Here is a 16,296-nt window from a genome sequence, read left to right as displayed (position 1 = left end):
TACAACAGCAACCATCCGGCATGCCAGAGGGATAATATTCCCTTTGGCCAATTTCTTAGACTAAAACAGAACTGTACTAACACTAAAGACTATGAAAGACATGCTGCCATCTTGACTCAAAAATTCATCGCCCATGGATACCCTAAAAAACTTGTCAAACATGCATACAAAAGAGCAAAGTATTTCAACAGGGATACTTTTTTTGAGGAAAGGGTAAGGAGACAGAGTAAACCATAATAAAGGACCACTCATATTCGTTACAAACTTTAGTAATATCAGCAACAAGATCAAAAACATAATCAATAGGAACTGGCATTTAATTACCAAACAGAACAAAGAGCCCATACCTAAATCTATGTTCTCCTTCAGGAGGAACCATACAATTAGAAACTGTTTGGTCCATACATATAGAGAAACTAATATTGTCACTCAACCGAGGTTAGCTAATACAAGCTTACCGGTAGGAACCTTTGCATGCTGCGGTTGTAGCATTTGTTCCAATATCATCAAGGGCCCTAGCATAACAGTTAATGGAGTCAAACACAGCATGAAGAACTTTGTTAACTGTCGCTCCATAAATCTTGTTTATCTGATAATGTGTCCATGTAATTATGGATACATAGGTGAAACATCTAGGGAAGTGAATACTAGAATTTTGGAACACAAATCGGCAATAAGAACCAACAAAAAACTGCACCCCTGGTTGAACATTGAATAAAAGAGAAACATACCTTAAATGAGCTCAAATGGTGTGGTATTGAAATTATGAAAACTAGTTTCAGAGGAGGAAATGAGCTGACTAAAAGGAAGAAGCGGGAACAATTCTATATGTGTTTCTTCGATACTGTTAAAAGCGGGTTAAACAGTAGGGAAGACTGGGAAAAACTTGTCTGATAGTACATTGAAAGACATGAAAATAGCCTAGATGCCTGGCTATGACAGAGTAATTTGATAGCTGTTTCCTATAATGAACTAGTCTTAATATTCCCGAACAATGCTCATAAAAATTATCTATACCGCCGACCAGAGAGGTAAGCGGCAGTTAATCGGAATACTCGAATGAAGTATAGTCAAAGACTCATAGAAAACTTGAGTCATAGTGACAGCCTGTAATAAATAGTGTCACTAGGCTTTAAGTATAAGATATAATCTTTTTCTCCCTTTAGTACAAATAGGGCAATTGAGAATTGTGGATGCTGCAAGATTTATTAAACCTTAGACTTGCCCATTAAGTATACAGGCGTAACATAAACAAAAAGCGTTACACCTTTACCGTTCCAAGATGGCCACCACTGTATTAGATTGCCCGTCGTTCGAAGGAGAGGTGAAAAAAAGAAATGTGTAAATATATTGAAAACGTTTCTCTTTACGACTCCGGGAGAGTGCGTTTAGAATATAGTAGACTGTTAGAATTGCTCACAATTTCTGAAATTAGCCACACAATATGACCGTGACCTTTTCCCTTTGACACGCGTCGGCACGTATTTAAGGGCTGAATGTGGTACAAACAAGTCAAGCCATAATTCGAACAGGACCACGCTGGATGCAGGGAGGCCGCTTTTATTTTCAAAGTTAAGCGTTGCGCTACCATGCCGGCCTAAGCATGGGTCTGAGCACTGAACAAATTGATTTAAAAGGGATATATTAATAACGAGTTAGCGGCCTGCCATTAGACTATACGGGAACGTTTGAATGGGGGAGCATATCTCATATGTTTTCTATAAGAAATCATGTAGGCAATACCTCCTCAATTTATTATTTTTTAAATTAATTTTTAAATGCTTTACGTGAGATTAGATTACGGTATACAGAGTAAATTACCTAAGAAAACTATAAGTAAATGAATTGATAATCATAATGAGGTATTTAGGAATACTATATAAAATAGATTCTACCTATACCAGATGTACACTACCTAATGCTCCAAGAAACACATATATGATATCAGTCAGATTCCCGGCTCTTTGCAAAAGAGGAGTATGAAGCACTGAAGGGGATTAATAATCAAAAGTATTCCGTCATTATCTAGACTAGGACATAGTATTAACCAAATATTGTCAAACATGTACTAAGAGGAAATCCTAATATTGATCGTTATGATTTTCGGTGGTGTGATAAAATAAGCGAAGTAGAACTTCAATCACAATGTAACTATTTGATTCAAACTTCATTTAAAAAAACTCTTTTTATTTATAGTCCAAAAAAAGAAATAGAGCACTCATGGTGCGGTTCCAAGCCCAGTCGATATCAAACAGCGACTTCAAAGTTGCCCTATACTAGGCTCCTTGACTGCCTTTTCAGAGGCAAGTTATATGCCTGAGCAAGAATTATTCTATATCTGAATGATAGTATAAAAGGAAGTTTTACATACAAAGAAACACTCTTTCTTGCCCCAACAGTTGATTCTTTATTTTATGCTTACAAGTCGGTGGCTCCAACGAAGGTCCACACTAGTTGAATACGAACCCAGTGGTATGTATAGAGAAGGAACATCGATCTCCCTCCTATGCTCAAAGTGATTAGTGAAACTATCTGTCACTGCATAGAAAATCTCACATAAGAAAATCTCTTTACAGCATGTCTGGTTAAAGGTGAGATGTAACACACGCTACCTTCACCTTACTCTGTTTCGACCTAAGTGGCCATACAGTAGCTAGGAGGAGTTAAATCCCTCAGCTAGTAAGAGGTAGGACAGTAAACATGTTTCCTCTGTATTCTACTAGATATCCAAAGGATCAATAGTAATAGATCAGATTGATCCTGTCTCATTCAACCATGTCTTGTTTTGGTAAAATTAATGTTTTTTATTATATGTAGCTGAGACTGTATTTGTAATAACTGTAATAATTACTTCAGTACAAAATGTCATTCTTGCATAAAATTCATTCTGCAAGAGATAAGTTAGAGGTTGTTGTCAGCAACACATGATTGTTTAAATAATAGAATTGTTCTCTACTGTCTAGAAAACTGTCCTGAAGAAGGTGAACATCCCTGGAATCATCGAAACGCTGCGTCGACCTTGTTTTCTTGAATTTGTCTGTAACGTTTTTAATGTATGAAATGTATGAATTGTTTTTAACTTCATGAATGTATTGTTTTTAAATAAGCTAATGTAATAAATAGACAAGTTATATTTTTTTCGATCTTTCTGTGTTTGCTGACGCACTTTACCTCTTGTTATTTGTCATTTACTACTTGGTCCATATTGTGCATATATTTGTGCCTCTGATTTGGGACGTTTTTGTATTGTGACCTGTACTTACCCTCTCCCTATTGTTCAATAGTAGGGTACCTCCCTCTTTTTTCTAACATTTCTAACGTACCCTCAGAGTCCCCTTGTACTGCTGTAGCAATTACGGGGGTGAGGTTGACTGTGTGCAGTTTCCTAAGAATTACTTTACCCAGAAGAGGGAAGGCGCCCTGCTAGCCAGTAGCTTCCACACTGTCGACAAGTATGTTCTAGTCAACCGACTCAAAAGCTGGATGCAAATCCGACAAGACCAATACCAAAGTCTGTCCTTTGTCCCTGTTTAATGTAAGTCATCTACTCAGGGGCGTAGCTTGGTCAGTATGATTGGGTGGGGGGTGGAAGGAGAGGTGAGCTTCTGATTTCCCAACAATCACACTGGGACATTTTATTAAAACACATTTTATGACAAGTAGGACATGAGAGGGATTATGGGGCAGTGGAAAGAGAGAGGAGTGCGGATTGTTAGGGGTACTTAAAACGCAATATTTTTCTAACTAATCAACATTTTTATTGGCTTCAAAACACAGACGAGAGAGACTGTGTGTGTTTTTCTCAGTGTGGGCATGTAAAAATCCAAGGTGAAATCCTACTGACACTTCACACTGCCCAACTAAAAGCACTTGCACTCAACTATTTACTACAGAATACATTGTTTAGGAGTGTGTTACTACAAATACCCCCTCCTCCAGAGAAGCTACGCCCCTTCATTGATTTAGTGCTGACAATATGACAGATTCAGTGCTGTGCACTGGTCAAAATAAGGCTTGTAGTTGGTCAACATAATCCATTACTTGTAGGTGTTGACATAGTTCCAGAGCTACATGAGCTTCCAAATATTTCAATGGAAATGGGAGAAGAGCGGTCAGATGATGATTTTTTTCAGAACTGTAGTGTCTTTCCCTTGTTTTTTTTGTATAGGCATTACTATTGCACCCCTGAAGTATTTCGAAACTATCCATTGAGAAATGGATTAGGTCAGTGAAGTCAACATGGAATGCTTGACTACAGATAGCATTGATTTTAAGATACACATTGGGGATGGGTCGATTGATGATCCAGAATTCACCTTTGACAGCAAGGTTTGAAAACGATTTTTGTGGAGGAGGAGCTACGCTAGCAACCAAGATGGCCGCGTAAGCTCCCGGCTCCACCGACCTCCGCCAGAAGCTCAAGAATCCTGATATCTATCCTGAATTCGAACCAGACTCCCATATGGCTGATGGGTTGCTGAGATTAAAGATGCAATCCCGAGATTTCCATCTACTCGACAGACGAAGTTATGCATGTCTTTATTCTCGGCTTAATCTAGTGTGGAAGCCGGGGCCTCGCTTTCTAACCCATCCGGGTTGGAGTTGAACAACATCGGCTGCGAGACCAGGACGGCGTCCGGTCACCCGTAGTGGAAGAATATCCTGACCGGGTTGGATGGTAGTGCGGTGGCCGGGTTGACTGCACGGATACGGCGGCGAGACGCACTGGTAGCTCTGGGCGAGGGTCCGTTGCCCGGTGGCCCCCGGGGCTGGCGGGCTTGGATACTCGCTGGGGGCGATGGTGTTGAGACCGCGACATTGACGAGTGCCCACTGCTAACGTCGGCCCTGCTTGTGCCTGTTGCACTGGAGTAGTTGACCTCCGGGGTTAAAAAGATCTGCTTTGTCGCTTTGTGAGAGGAGATGGAGCGAGAGAAAGGTACGCCGTCCCTGCAGACCGTAATGACCGCCATTGGGGCGCTTCACTCGCAAGTCACCGCCTGCCATCCATAAAATGATAGTAACAGTTGACACTATGTGTTTGAGACCGGATGCTGATCCCTCGATGGGTTTGAAACATGTTGTTTTAACCGCGAAGCGGGACATGCCTGATACAAAGGGCCCCGTGCGGAAATCAGACCTGCTGTGCTTTGTCGGCCCCCGAACAACAGACAGCGAGCCCGGAACTACCGAACACTCACCATACTCTATCCCGATGCCGCCCAAGATGGACACAGCCAACCTCATACTCCAGGACAATTTCCACAGCGATTTCCGGAGTGATTTCTTATCCGTTTCTCCCCAGTTGGTTCGAATATGTTTTTGTAACTTATTGCCGGTGGACAGACATCTCCGTTTGACTCGTTGTCTTCGAACATTATTACTTTGGACTCGATCCTACTATACTGACTAGGACTCTTTTGAACGCTTTCACTTTCCTCTTGAGATGGCGGCCCGTGCGGAGAGAACTCGCACGAAAAATCGTAGTGGCCAGGGTTGAGCGTAACTGTCTGGGTCTGGAACAAAGGCTTTATTTGACACGGGACTTGTAGCCAAAATGATGCGGGAGTCGGACGGGTCTATTAAATCCCCCCCCCTGTTTGGTTTTTAATTGCGGCTTCACATTGTCTGACTATATCCAGGGGGGTCTGCTACGGGCGGGGAATAAAGGGTACCGGGAGCCTGTATGACATCTCCTCCTCCACTCTTTTCCTTCCTTTAGATTTTAGTTGTTGGGCGACAGGCACGCTGCTAGTGGGGTTAGGCCGTAGCCATTTCAGGGGTGCAGGTCGGGGGGAATGGGGGGGGTTATTTTGTCTTTATTTAGTTCTATGGCCTTTTTTTTCTTTCCCTCCCCTTTTACGAGAGGCGATTTGTCTATTCTGAGTCTATTTTTCACATGTCTGGGTGTCTACTCTGGTCCTATTTATCCTGTATACGTGGGTGGCCGGGCCTTGCTAGTACAAGCTCAGCGGGGTGGTTGATTATATTGATTTTCCGTTCTATGTATACCTATTCAGTTTGACGCCCCCCACGATCCTTGTATTGAATATTTCATATTGGCCTATTCACCTGCGCTCCGTTGCAATGTATCCTGTTGTACGACACCTGATATGTGTAATATTCCCTCTTGTTTTTCTTCTTTAAATAAAAAGATACATAAAAAAAATGATTTTTGTCAATTGGAGAGAAAGATTAAAGATTAATAGGTATGCTTTCTTTAATATGTTTCAATTTAACTATAAAGTAGCCATTTATTCTGTCAGAAAACTCTTTTGTGGAGACAATGTTCAGGGTTACGCTATCCGGAGCCTAAAGCTCGTCCATCACTTTCAAAATCTCTCTCTGCCTGTCCTGTCCTTCCATGAATTCTTTAGTGTAGTAATGAGTCATTTGACTGGAGTTGGAATAGTAAATTTCACCTTCCAGTGTCCATCATGCCCACTGTTGCCCTAAAAGCACAGTTTAGGACAAGAAACACAAACAAATTTACTCCAGAATCCCTTTTTTGAAACTGTTCCCAGAGAGAGTAATCTCTCAGTCATTGGTGTTCTAAATAGTGACATTTTAATTTTGCCTCTTTTAATTCCGCCTCTTTTCATTCATAGGAAACGAGAGATTTGGCTTTGCCCCGTTTGTTACTCTGTGATTATTTTTGGTTTTTTAATCGAGCATTATGATTTGTAGCAGAGTCGAGCCATTGGGAATTTTTTTTTTTTTCTTTAAGCGATATCCACTTGATGGCTAAACGTAAGAGCCATGTCACTGAATATTTTGTTTATTTAGATAATGCAGTTCACAAAAAGATTTAGTAACAGTTTTACTGCTTACTCATTGACATGAGGCAAGAAAATTCAATCTGGTCAGTAGATGTTTTGACCAGATGCATAGTATAAACTGTAAGTCAGTGAACTCTAGATTATGATTAGATGAGTCCAGTCCAGATGAAGGAAATGTCCCTTAAATATGGTTTGAAAAAGAGATGTGTTGATTACATTTTAAAGAATTAATTAACTCCGAGAATTTCTCGCCTTTAGGTCCTGCCCTGTCATTGTTAACCCAATAGTTAAAGCCACTGAGAATCAGCAGCTAGTGTGTAATCAACAGATATTATAATAAACCGTTGAGGGAAGACTCCTATGTAGATGGGGTGGGGGCGTTCATAGGTTAGGAGGCAGAGTATGGTCAGTTAGGTTAATTCAATGTTTATAAGTAAAGAATAAACTTCTGGAATGGGGTTGGTTTACTTTGACCTTCCAGTGAAATATGGGCACCACCTCTCCCTCTTAGCTTCAATCTATTCTGGTATAAAATATAGTTATTGTTGAGTAATGGGTATTTTGTCAGACATTTATTGAGATCTCTATGTGTCACCCTATTTATGGCTTAAATCCATTTGTGAATTGTTGTCAGTCATGAAGTATTTTATACCTTTTTATGCATGCTGCTAAAACAGCTGGGCATTCTCTCAGACATTTGTTAATATTTACTATGTCATTCCCTCTCTCTGGCTTAAACCTATTTACGAATTGAACTAACTAATCAGTTTTATGCCTTTTTATGTATTGTATTAATTGTAATCACAGTTATATAATGCTGCTCTCATTTTGATGGATTTGATTGTCCAAATAAACAATCTTGAAACTTGTTGGGTATTGCAGTTAAAATGTCTGGAGTGTTTTTTTCAGCGGGTTGAGTTTTAGGTGAAAGTAAATATATTGGGTTTTCCGTATCTAACCGATTGAATTTTTTTTTGCTTAAATAGGAAGCGAATGTTTAAATAGATGACCCAGAACTCATCCAGGGGCAATGGGATAGTGCTCATATGTTGTACCTAAGTTTCCGAAAGTTATATTTATAATAGGAGAAGTGGGCTAAATCAGTGTCTCATTCTCCTTTAAATTAGCTAAGATGTCTGACCTAATTTATACACTTACAGAGTGGAGTGGTGATTGAGTCAGTGCACAGGCATAGTGACTGGTCTTAGCCGGGTACAAACTGGATTGCCTTTGGCACACCTGCTGCACACGTTGATGCCAAACTGAATTTAAATAGGGCTGGACGATGCTTGCCCATCAAAGCAAGAGCACGCCTTTCAAAAATGGAGGCTCAGTATATGCACTTTGTTTAAGAAAAGAGGGCCGCTGCCACTCCCTCTGCAAGAAGTGGATTGAGGAATCTGATATACCCAACAACAAGTGTCGGTTAAAACACTGACAGACAGACCTACATAAACACACTAAACTTCAGTAGTTGGGCAAGAAGCATGTGCAAGATAAGTCTAAAAAGCACAAATTGTAGTACAGCGCCCCCTCACTCACAGTGCTTCTCACCAGGTAAAAGAATGAATTATCAAGAAATAACGAATCTACATCCACAGTTTACTTTTGTTAGTGCAGTTGTATTGACAGAAAATGTGAATAGGGAATGGCTGTTTTTTTTTGTGTGGTGTTGTGATCTGTTAAAAGACATAAAGTGGAGTAGATGAAAGGAATTCTCCAGACTCGTAATTCATCCTCAATTGATGTCTAGCTTATCTGTAGGTTGCTTGAAGCATATTACATTCATTAATGTTTACAGCTGATGTGGCGTACAAGACGCCTATCCCAGGCAAAAATAATAAGATAGATGACCTGGACTGGGTAATAATGGATGAGCAGGAAGAAAGGCATTTTGACATCTGGGACCCAGATATTGACTGATTTATTATAAAACTCCTATACGAATTTGCTTTATCCCACCAATAAATCACAATGTAGACCTCACTTTGGAGAGGGTGGTTGTGCAAATAGGTAAAATACTGGGGAGTCTGATGTTGTGGCATGACGTGGGGACTTGGCATATGGCATTGAAGTACAATACGTGCTAAAGCTGGGTGGCACAACTAGTGCAGTGCCCTAGGATTATCTGAACAGCATGAAAAGGTGACTTACCCATCCAACACAATCCTAAGGTGTTGTTGCCTGTCTCACATTGTGGATGTTCTCAAGGGGTCTCTTGTGCTTCCCAATAGCATATCATGTATGTATGGGTTTCCTGCTTATCCTCTCTCCTTCTCCACTGCCATACTCCCACCAGATGCTGGTTCAATGAAGGGTGACTTTGGTTTATCACAGCACATATTGCCTATCCGTGGTCACTCCTTCATAAGGATCAAGCCCTCCCAGAATTCCCAGCTGCGAATTTCGACAACAGTGACAGACAATTAATTGGGTCCCACTTGCAAATTTCTGTTAGTACCAGAAAACCATGACCATTGCTGTTTCTAACACCGATTGATGTTTAAAATGAGAAAGATATATGCAACAGGTCCAGAGATGATCACCAGTGTGTGACCTCCTGTAAACATCGTTATTAGATAAAAAAAACTTCCCAATAGCATATCATGTATGTATGGGTTTCCTGCTTATCCTCTCTCCTTCTCCACTGCCATACTCCCACCAGATGCTGGTTCAATGAAGGGTGACTTTGGTTTATCACAGCACATATTGCCTATCCGTGGTCACTCCTTCATAAGGATCAAGCCCTCCCAGAATTCCCAGCTGCGAATTTCGACAACAGTGACAGACAATTAATTGGGTCCCACTTGCAAATTTCTGTTAGTACCAGAAAACCATGACCATTGCTGTTTCTAACACCGATTGATGTTTAAAATGAGAAAGATATATGCAACAGGTCCAGAGATGATCACCAGTGTGTGACCTCCTGTAAACATCGTTATTAGATAAAAAAAACTTGACTTAACCGAGTGCGTGGGTGTATGTTTAGCTGAAAGAGTGCTGTATGAAGAACAGGAGGTTGGTGCTTTTACTGTCCTAGGTGCAATTGTCTATTGTGAACATTTTTGTGCTCAATGGAAAGGTCTTTGAATTAACCTTTTGTAAGAAATTGGGTTACTGGTTGAGCGGGGTGTAACCCTACTCAAGCAGAAACCACAATCCTTGTCAGGGTGAAGTCACAAGCAATCCCTAAATTAACCTGTACTCAACCCTCTGGTCGCTTGGCACAGAGCTGTCAGACTTAGAGGCAATGTGTAAAGTATTTGTTCAACACTTCTGACAGTAACAACGTGTAAACACACAACAAAAAGGATTTCGGTTTGCGATGAGAGGGCCTGCGTTGGGGATGCATCATGCAGTGGCGGTTCCGATGCTGCTGCAAGGTCCATATGGAGTCCTTGCACTGGAAGAATCCTTGTAGGCCCCTTCCCTGTCTCCAGACTAACTACAGGGGGTAGGTAGTCCTTTGTGTGAAGGCAGGACAGAGCCTATTCAAGTGTAAGTAGGGCTTTGCCAAGTTCAGTCTTTACATTTTGTCAGTGATGGCCCATCAAGCCACACCTAAGCTCTCTAGTGTGTATGGTATCTACGAGGAATACACGAAGCCCATCTGGCAACTACACCCAGTCATGTGACTTAGAGAAAGGCTGCAGGCACTAAGGGCCATATGTATCAAGCTCCCCTTTTGCAATTCTGAATTAGCGATTTATAGCGAAACGCAATTTCAGAATTGCAAAACGGTATGTATGTAAAAAATCGCAAAAAAATGAGATTTTGTAAAAATCGCTATTTTCATTGCAACACCCCCGATATAGCGATTCCTTAACGGAAAAAATCGCAAAATTGTGAATTTCGCAAATCTAAGAATCGGAAACTCAGATGCAGCTTGATGACATCACAATCAGGAAGTGTGACTACCCATTCTGCACCTGAGTTTCTGAAGCACAGTCAGAGAGAAGGAGTGGTGGGGAGGGAACACTGCAGTGGTGAATACAATGGCAGACACTGAAAACATGGCCAGCCAGGACACACAGCAGCAGCAGCAGGGGGAAACCCAGAGGAAAAGGAAGCAAAGGTTTTCTGAAGCTGAGTTGGAGGTGCTCATACAGGAAATGGTGACAAGCCATGAGCTCCTATTTGGGAAGAAATCACTCCCGGTGCCTGAGACACGCAAGCGGCGCATATGGGCAGAAATCCAGCAGAAAGTGAATGCTGTTGGTGTCACACACAGGAGTGTGGATATTTAAGAAACCGCTGGTACGATATGCACCACCGCTCCAAGGAGAAGGTGGCTGCCGGGATGGAGCAGTACAGGAAGACTGGTGGAGGGACCTGCACTGCCACTGACTCCACACCTCTAGAGGAACTGGTGGAGGGGGCCCTGCTTCCAGAAAGTGTAATGGGCGTGGCCGAACTTGACAGCTCCGACCCCCGGTACCAGGTCAAGGTAAGAAGCATGCCAGCACACCCCTGACACCCCCCAACTATCCCCACACATCCAGCAGCGACCCAGGGGCAGGACAAAACTAGAAGTCCAGTGCAGGTACACCAGCACACACTGCAATGCATTATGGGAGATGTAGTCACATGCACATTACAGTGGTGCATTTACACCCAGCCAGTCCCCAATAGCATGTGCACATCAGGAAAGGCAAATACAAGGCACATGTAATCCCAAACAGTGATAATTAATAATTGACAAGTGCAAGTCAGAACAGTAAATAAACGTGTGCTTTTACGTCCACAGCACCATCTGGAACACAGGCAACTGGCAGTGGAAGACAGGGTGATTCCCCTAACAGAGAAGCAAGAGGAGGAAACAGAGGAGGAGGAGGACAGCCCTGTGCACCCTCCAAAGTGCCGCAGGAGACATGTTCTGCCACCACTACCCTCATTGGAGGACGAGGGCCAGGACACCGATGGCGATGTCCAAACTGACGCAACACAGCCAGAGCCACAACACCGTGCACGTGCTGATCCCATCCCAACAGTCCAAACCAGGCGCAGGTCTCGTGCATCCAGTGATGCTGCAGACCCAGGGGATGACACAGTGTTCGCCGGACTGGAGATGCACATGTTGCAAGTACGGCGCCTGCAGGCCAAAAATATAAAAGCATTACTTGGGAAGTCAGGGCAGGCTTCAGGGGCATGACTGGTGTCCTGGAGGCACTCTGTGCCGAACTTAAGGCCGAACGTGCTGCTAGGCACAGAGAGATGCAGCGTCTAGACCTGTACAAATGTGCGGTGAACCGCCTATCCTCTGCTACCAATGTACTTTCAAGGCGCAGCATCTGCATGCAGCGCGAGGTGGCACACAACAGCCAGGACGTTGCAAGGGCCCTGGTCCTAATAACATATGCTGTCGAGCTGCGGGCCGTTCGCACTACTCGGCCAGGAGTCTTAACTCCCACAGATGGGGACGCACAATCAGGAAGGAGTAGCATCACCCCCGCCCCCCCCGCCCACCATGGATAGGCGCCGTAGTGGCCGTACCAGTAGGCCTAGTGGGCCAAGTGAGGAGGGCACTGTGCAACCTAGAACAGGGGCTTCCTCCCGACAGCGCCGCATATCAGGTGCACTAAATGGGAACACTGGATGGGTGCAGCTAGCCACATTACATGGACACTTGCTCCTGATGAAAGACTTGCACTGTGATTGTAACATGTGCTGGACATTGGGAGAGACATTGTGTGTTACTCAGGCTGTGTGACGTCATCCATCCTGATGTTAAGGAATAAAACACAGTCTCACAAATGATATCTAGCATTGTGTCATATTTTCTTACCTAGAAATAGTTGCGTGTAATCTCTTCTTGCCTCTGCCGGCCAGCAGCTGCACCAACTACACCGGCTGGCATGCGTCCTGGAGCTGACCCCTCCACATCTGATGAATCCGATTCACTGAGCTCCACCGGTGTGCCTTTCCTGGTGGCGATGTTGTGCAGCATGGCACATGCTACCATTTCAACAGGTCTGGGGGCTGTATTGTAGTGCCCCTTCCACTCTTATGTAGGCATCTGAATCTGCTCTTGAGTATCCCGAATGGCCGCTCAATTGTGCCTCTGGTTGCTATGTGGGCGCTGTTGTACCACCGCTCCTGAGCATTGGCTGGATTGAGGTAGGGTGTCAGTATGAAGTCACGGATCGCATACGCACTGTCACCTGTGGGGTGGGAGGAATATGGTTAAACACTGTCCTGCACATGCTGTCCTTAACAAGTGTGGGCTCTGTTAAAATGCATTTACCTAGTAGATATCCCTCACCAAACTCCCCACTTGTGAGTCGACGGTGTATCCCACTGTGACGGAAGATGAAAGCATTGTGCGTGCTGCCTGGGTATTTAGTGACAATGCCCATGATGATGTGTTTGGCATCACGCACCACCTGTATGTTCAGGGAATGGTAGGATTTGCGATTCCTGAACACATACTCATTCTGGGAGGGGGGGATATTGTAACGTGTGTCCCATCCATGCATCCAATGACGTGGGGAAATTGGGCTATTTGATAGAAGTCCTGCCTTGTCTGGTCTAGTGCCTGTGGGGTGCTTGGGAAGTGAATGTGGTGATGCAGCCTCTGTACCATAGCATCAAGGAACGCGTGAAAAAAGCGCGAAAGTGCACTCTGTGACACCCCTCCTGCTGAGGCTATCACCCCCTGGAAACTACCTGATGCCAAGAGGTGCAGTGAGCACAGAACCTGGATGTGGGTGGGGATGGAGTGTGTCCTGCGTGTGGGGTGTTCAAGGAAGGGTTAGAGTTCCTCAATTAAATCAAGGATGCTCTCTTCATCCAGTCTGTAGTGTGTATAGATGTCCTCCTCAGTCCGCTGGAACATGGTAATGCGCGTACGGAATATCCTCTCCTGGCGTCTCCTCCTCTGCAGCAGCTCTGAGTCGCAGCCTCCTGGCTATCACGTACAGCCCAGCCATTGTGGAAAGAGTCTGTTGTATTGTGGGACTCCTTAAATAGTTTGCACCTGGTTACCACCTGCTCCTACTTGGTGGTAATTGCGATTCTCTAAATTGCAAATTTCGTGAATTCGGTAATTGCGATTTTTTCATACATTCCATAGCGATTTCTTATTTTGTGATTTCCCGCATGCGATTTTCGCTAACTGAGAAATAGCAAAATAAGGAATCGCTAGCAAATTCACAGAATTCTGGGTCTCGCAATGTAAGGAATTGCTATTTTTGCGATTTCTTATTTTGCGATTGTGCATCATACATTGGAAATAGCGAATTTTTAATCGCAAACGCTGTTTTTTGCGATTTGCAGCGTTTGCGACTAAAAATTAGCCTGATATATATGGCCCTAAATGGCTAATGCAGGAAAATGGCAACTTTCTAAAAGTGGTATTTTCAATTTTTGTAATGTAAAATCCGACTTTACCATAAGATAGAAATTTCCATTACAATTCTAAAGACACCAAACATGAACTGTCCACCTGTTCCCATTTGAAAGCTACAGTTTATTATATGTAATAAGGTAACTCCGATATTATCCTTGAGGAGAAGCAGACCTTGCAGTAGTGAAAAACAGATTTACTCTACTAGCACATGTAAAACCGAAAAGTACATGTCCTTCTTTTTAAATACATTGCACCCTGCTCTGTGTGCTGTTTGGGGCCTTCTCTAGGGCTGACTTATATGTATAAAAAAAGGAAGTTTTGGGCCTGGCAGAAGGTTTATTTACCAGGTCAAAATGGCAGTTTAAAACTGCACAAAAAGGCTGCACTAGCAGGCCTGAAACATGTTTAAATGGCTACTTAAGTGGGAGGCACTATCAGTGCTGAATGCCCTCTAGTAGTATTCAGTTTACAGGCCATATGTACATGTAGTACCACTTTATTAGGGACTGATAAGTAAATTAAAGATGCCACTTGGGTGTAGGTTAATTCTACCATGTTTAGAGGTAGAGCACAGGTATGTCAGCACTAGTTGGTAAAGTGCACAGAGCCCTAAGGTGACCAAAACAAGATCCTACAAATATGGAGAAGTAAGGCAAAAGGTATGGAGGAAGACCCCCCTAAGGCTGACCGGTCTAACACTTTATTAATGTATTTGTGTGCTGCCATTAGGGATAATTGTTAATAATCTAGTGGGGTTTGCTCAGTAAATGTGGAGGACTACCTTTGTGAAGCATTGTGCAAAGGGATTAAACAGACCATTTGAACCTTGATAGGAGGAAGCGGAATGAGATACGTGCAACTTTTTGTGATCCATACATAAACACTTTTGTAACTGTAGAACCATAGACGAGCATATTAAAGGCACAATTTGTGTGCATGACTGCATGCTTTGTGTAGGTGCGTGCTACTTGGGATATTGGGGTGCCAGGAAGAGGATAATGCAGCAGAGCATTTCTTGAGTGAAACTCCTAGGATGGCCCCCACAAACATTTGTATTTTTCTGGGAATAGAGTTTATAAGTTTACAATTTGGAGAGTCTACAGGGCCAGGACCTACTGGATAGCAGGCACTAAAGGTGCAAAATATTTAGAGTGGGGTGAACATGGTCTCTGTTTTGAGGGTGACCATTCCTATAGGCAACATGTTCCCTGATAGAGCTAGTGCAATGCTTTTACTTCTAATACTGATATCATGCAATTTATTAATTTAGTAGATTGTGTATACCTTTATATTTTTGGGTCACATTGCTTATTTGTTGGTGAATGTTTGGTTAATTAAGTCAATTTTTAGGTTGTTTGAACAAGGAAACCGCCTCAACAACGTGACTTGAACCATTCTGTGCCTTTACAATAGGGTCAGAACCATTAATTGATCTTTCCAACACATCACTTTACCATGCATGCGTCTTTACAATGCATTCCTTTACCACGCAAGTTGTTACGACGACTTGCCTTGGGTAAAGTGTTGTCAGACCGTTGTTGGACCTCAAGTCTAACACTTTCCCTACTGCTGCACAGACTGAAGTTAGAATAGTAAATTATACTATTCCAAAGGCCAGCGCTTTTCCTAAGGCAAGTCGTTGTAAGGACTTGTGTGGTAAAGGAATGCGCTGTAAAGACGCATACGTGGTAAAGGAATGCATTGTAAAGATATTTTTTGTGGTTCTGACTGATTTGGAATCCATGGTAAATGCATGCAAGGTTTAAACATACAACCGTTTTATCCATTTATTTTTAATGATTTGTTTAATGTAATGTTATGTGTTCATTCTTCCTCAATATAGTTTAGAATCTAGAAGGTTAGAGTAGTAGCACAGAGTCTGTCCTTCATTTGCTTTCAAATCCTTTTCACGTTTTTGAAAATGTGTGCTCCGTCTTCACCACCAGTGCCAGAAGAATGGATAGGGAAAAAGCACTACTGCCCCAACAGTCCTTCCTTTTGGTGTTATGCAATACTGGTGGATAGGCCTTCGGCCCCTCTTTATTGTTTCAAGGACTGAGGTTTATAGAAAAAATGCTGCTCTTCTATGTTTTTTTGAGGATCCTGGCTCATCATCCGGTATTCGGGAGCTGCTGAACGCACCGCAGGTGGGCACTATTTCACTGTTGCT

The 16,296-nt window shown here is 42.9% G+C and overlaps 1 protein-coding gene across 1 annotated transcript in view; it reads left to right on the top strand.

Moving 5' to 3' along the window:
- Nucleotides 1-16,296, top strand: part of LOC144821209 (protein NEDD1-like) — a 752,172-nt gene that overhangs the window by 734,801 nt on the left and 1,075 nt on the right. The window lies entirely within an intron of this gene.

Source organism: Lissotriton helveticus, chromosome 1_1 (assembly GCF_964261635.1).
Source record: "Lissotriton helveticus chromosome 1_1, aLisHel1.1, whole genome shotgun sequence".
Taxonomy (NCBI): Eukaryota; Metazoa; Chordata; class Amphibia; order Caudata; family Salamandridae; genus Lissotriton; species Lissotriton helveticus.
Note: the sequence above shows the minus strand (reverse complement) of the source record. Positions and strands in the feature narration are given on the sequence as shown.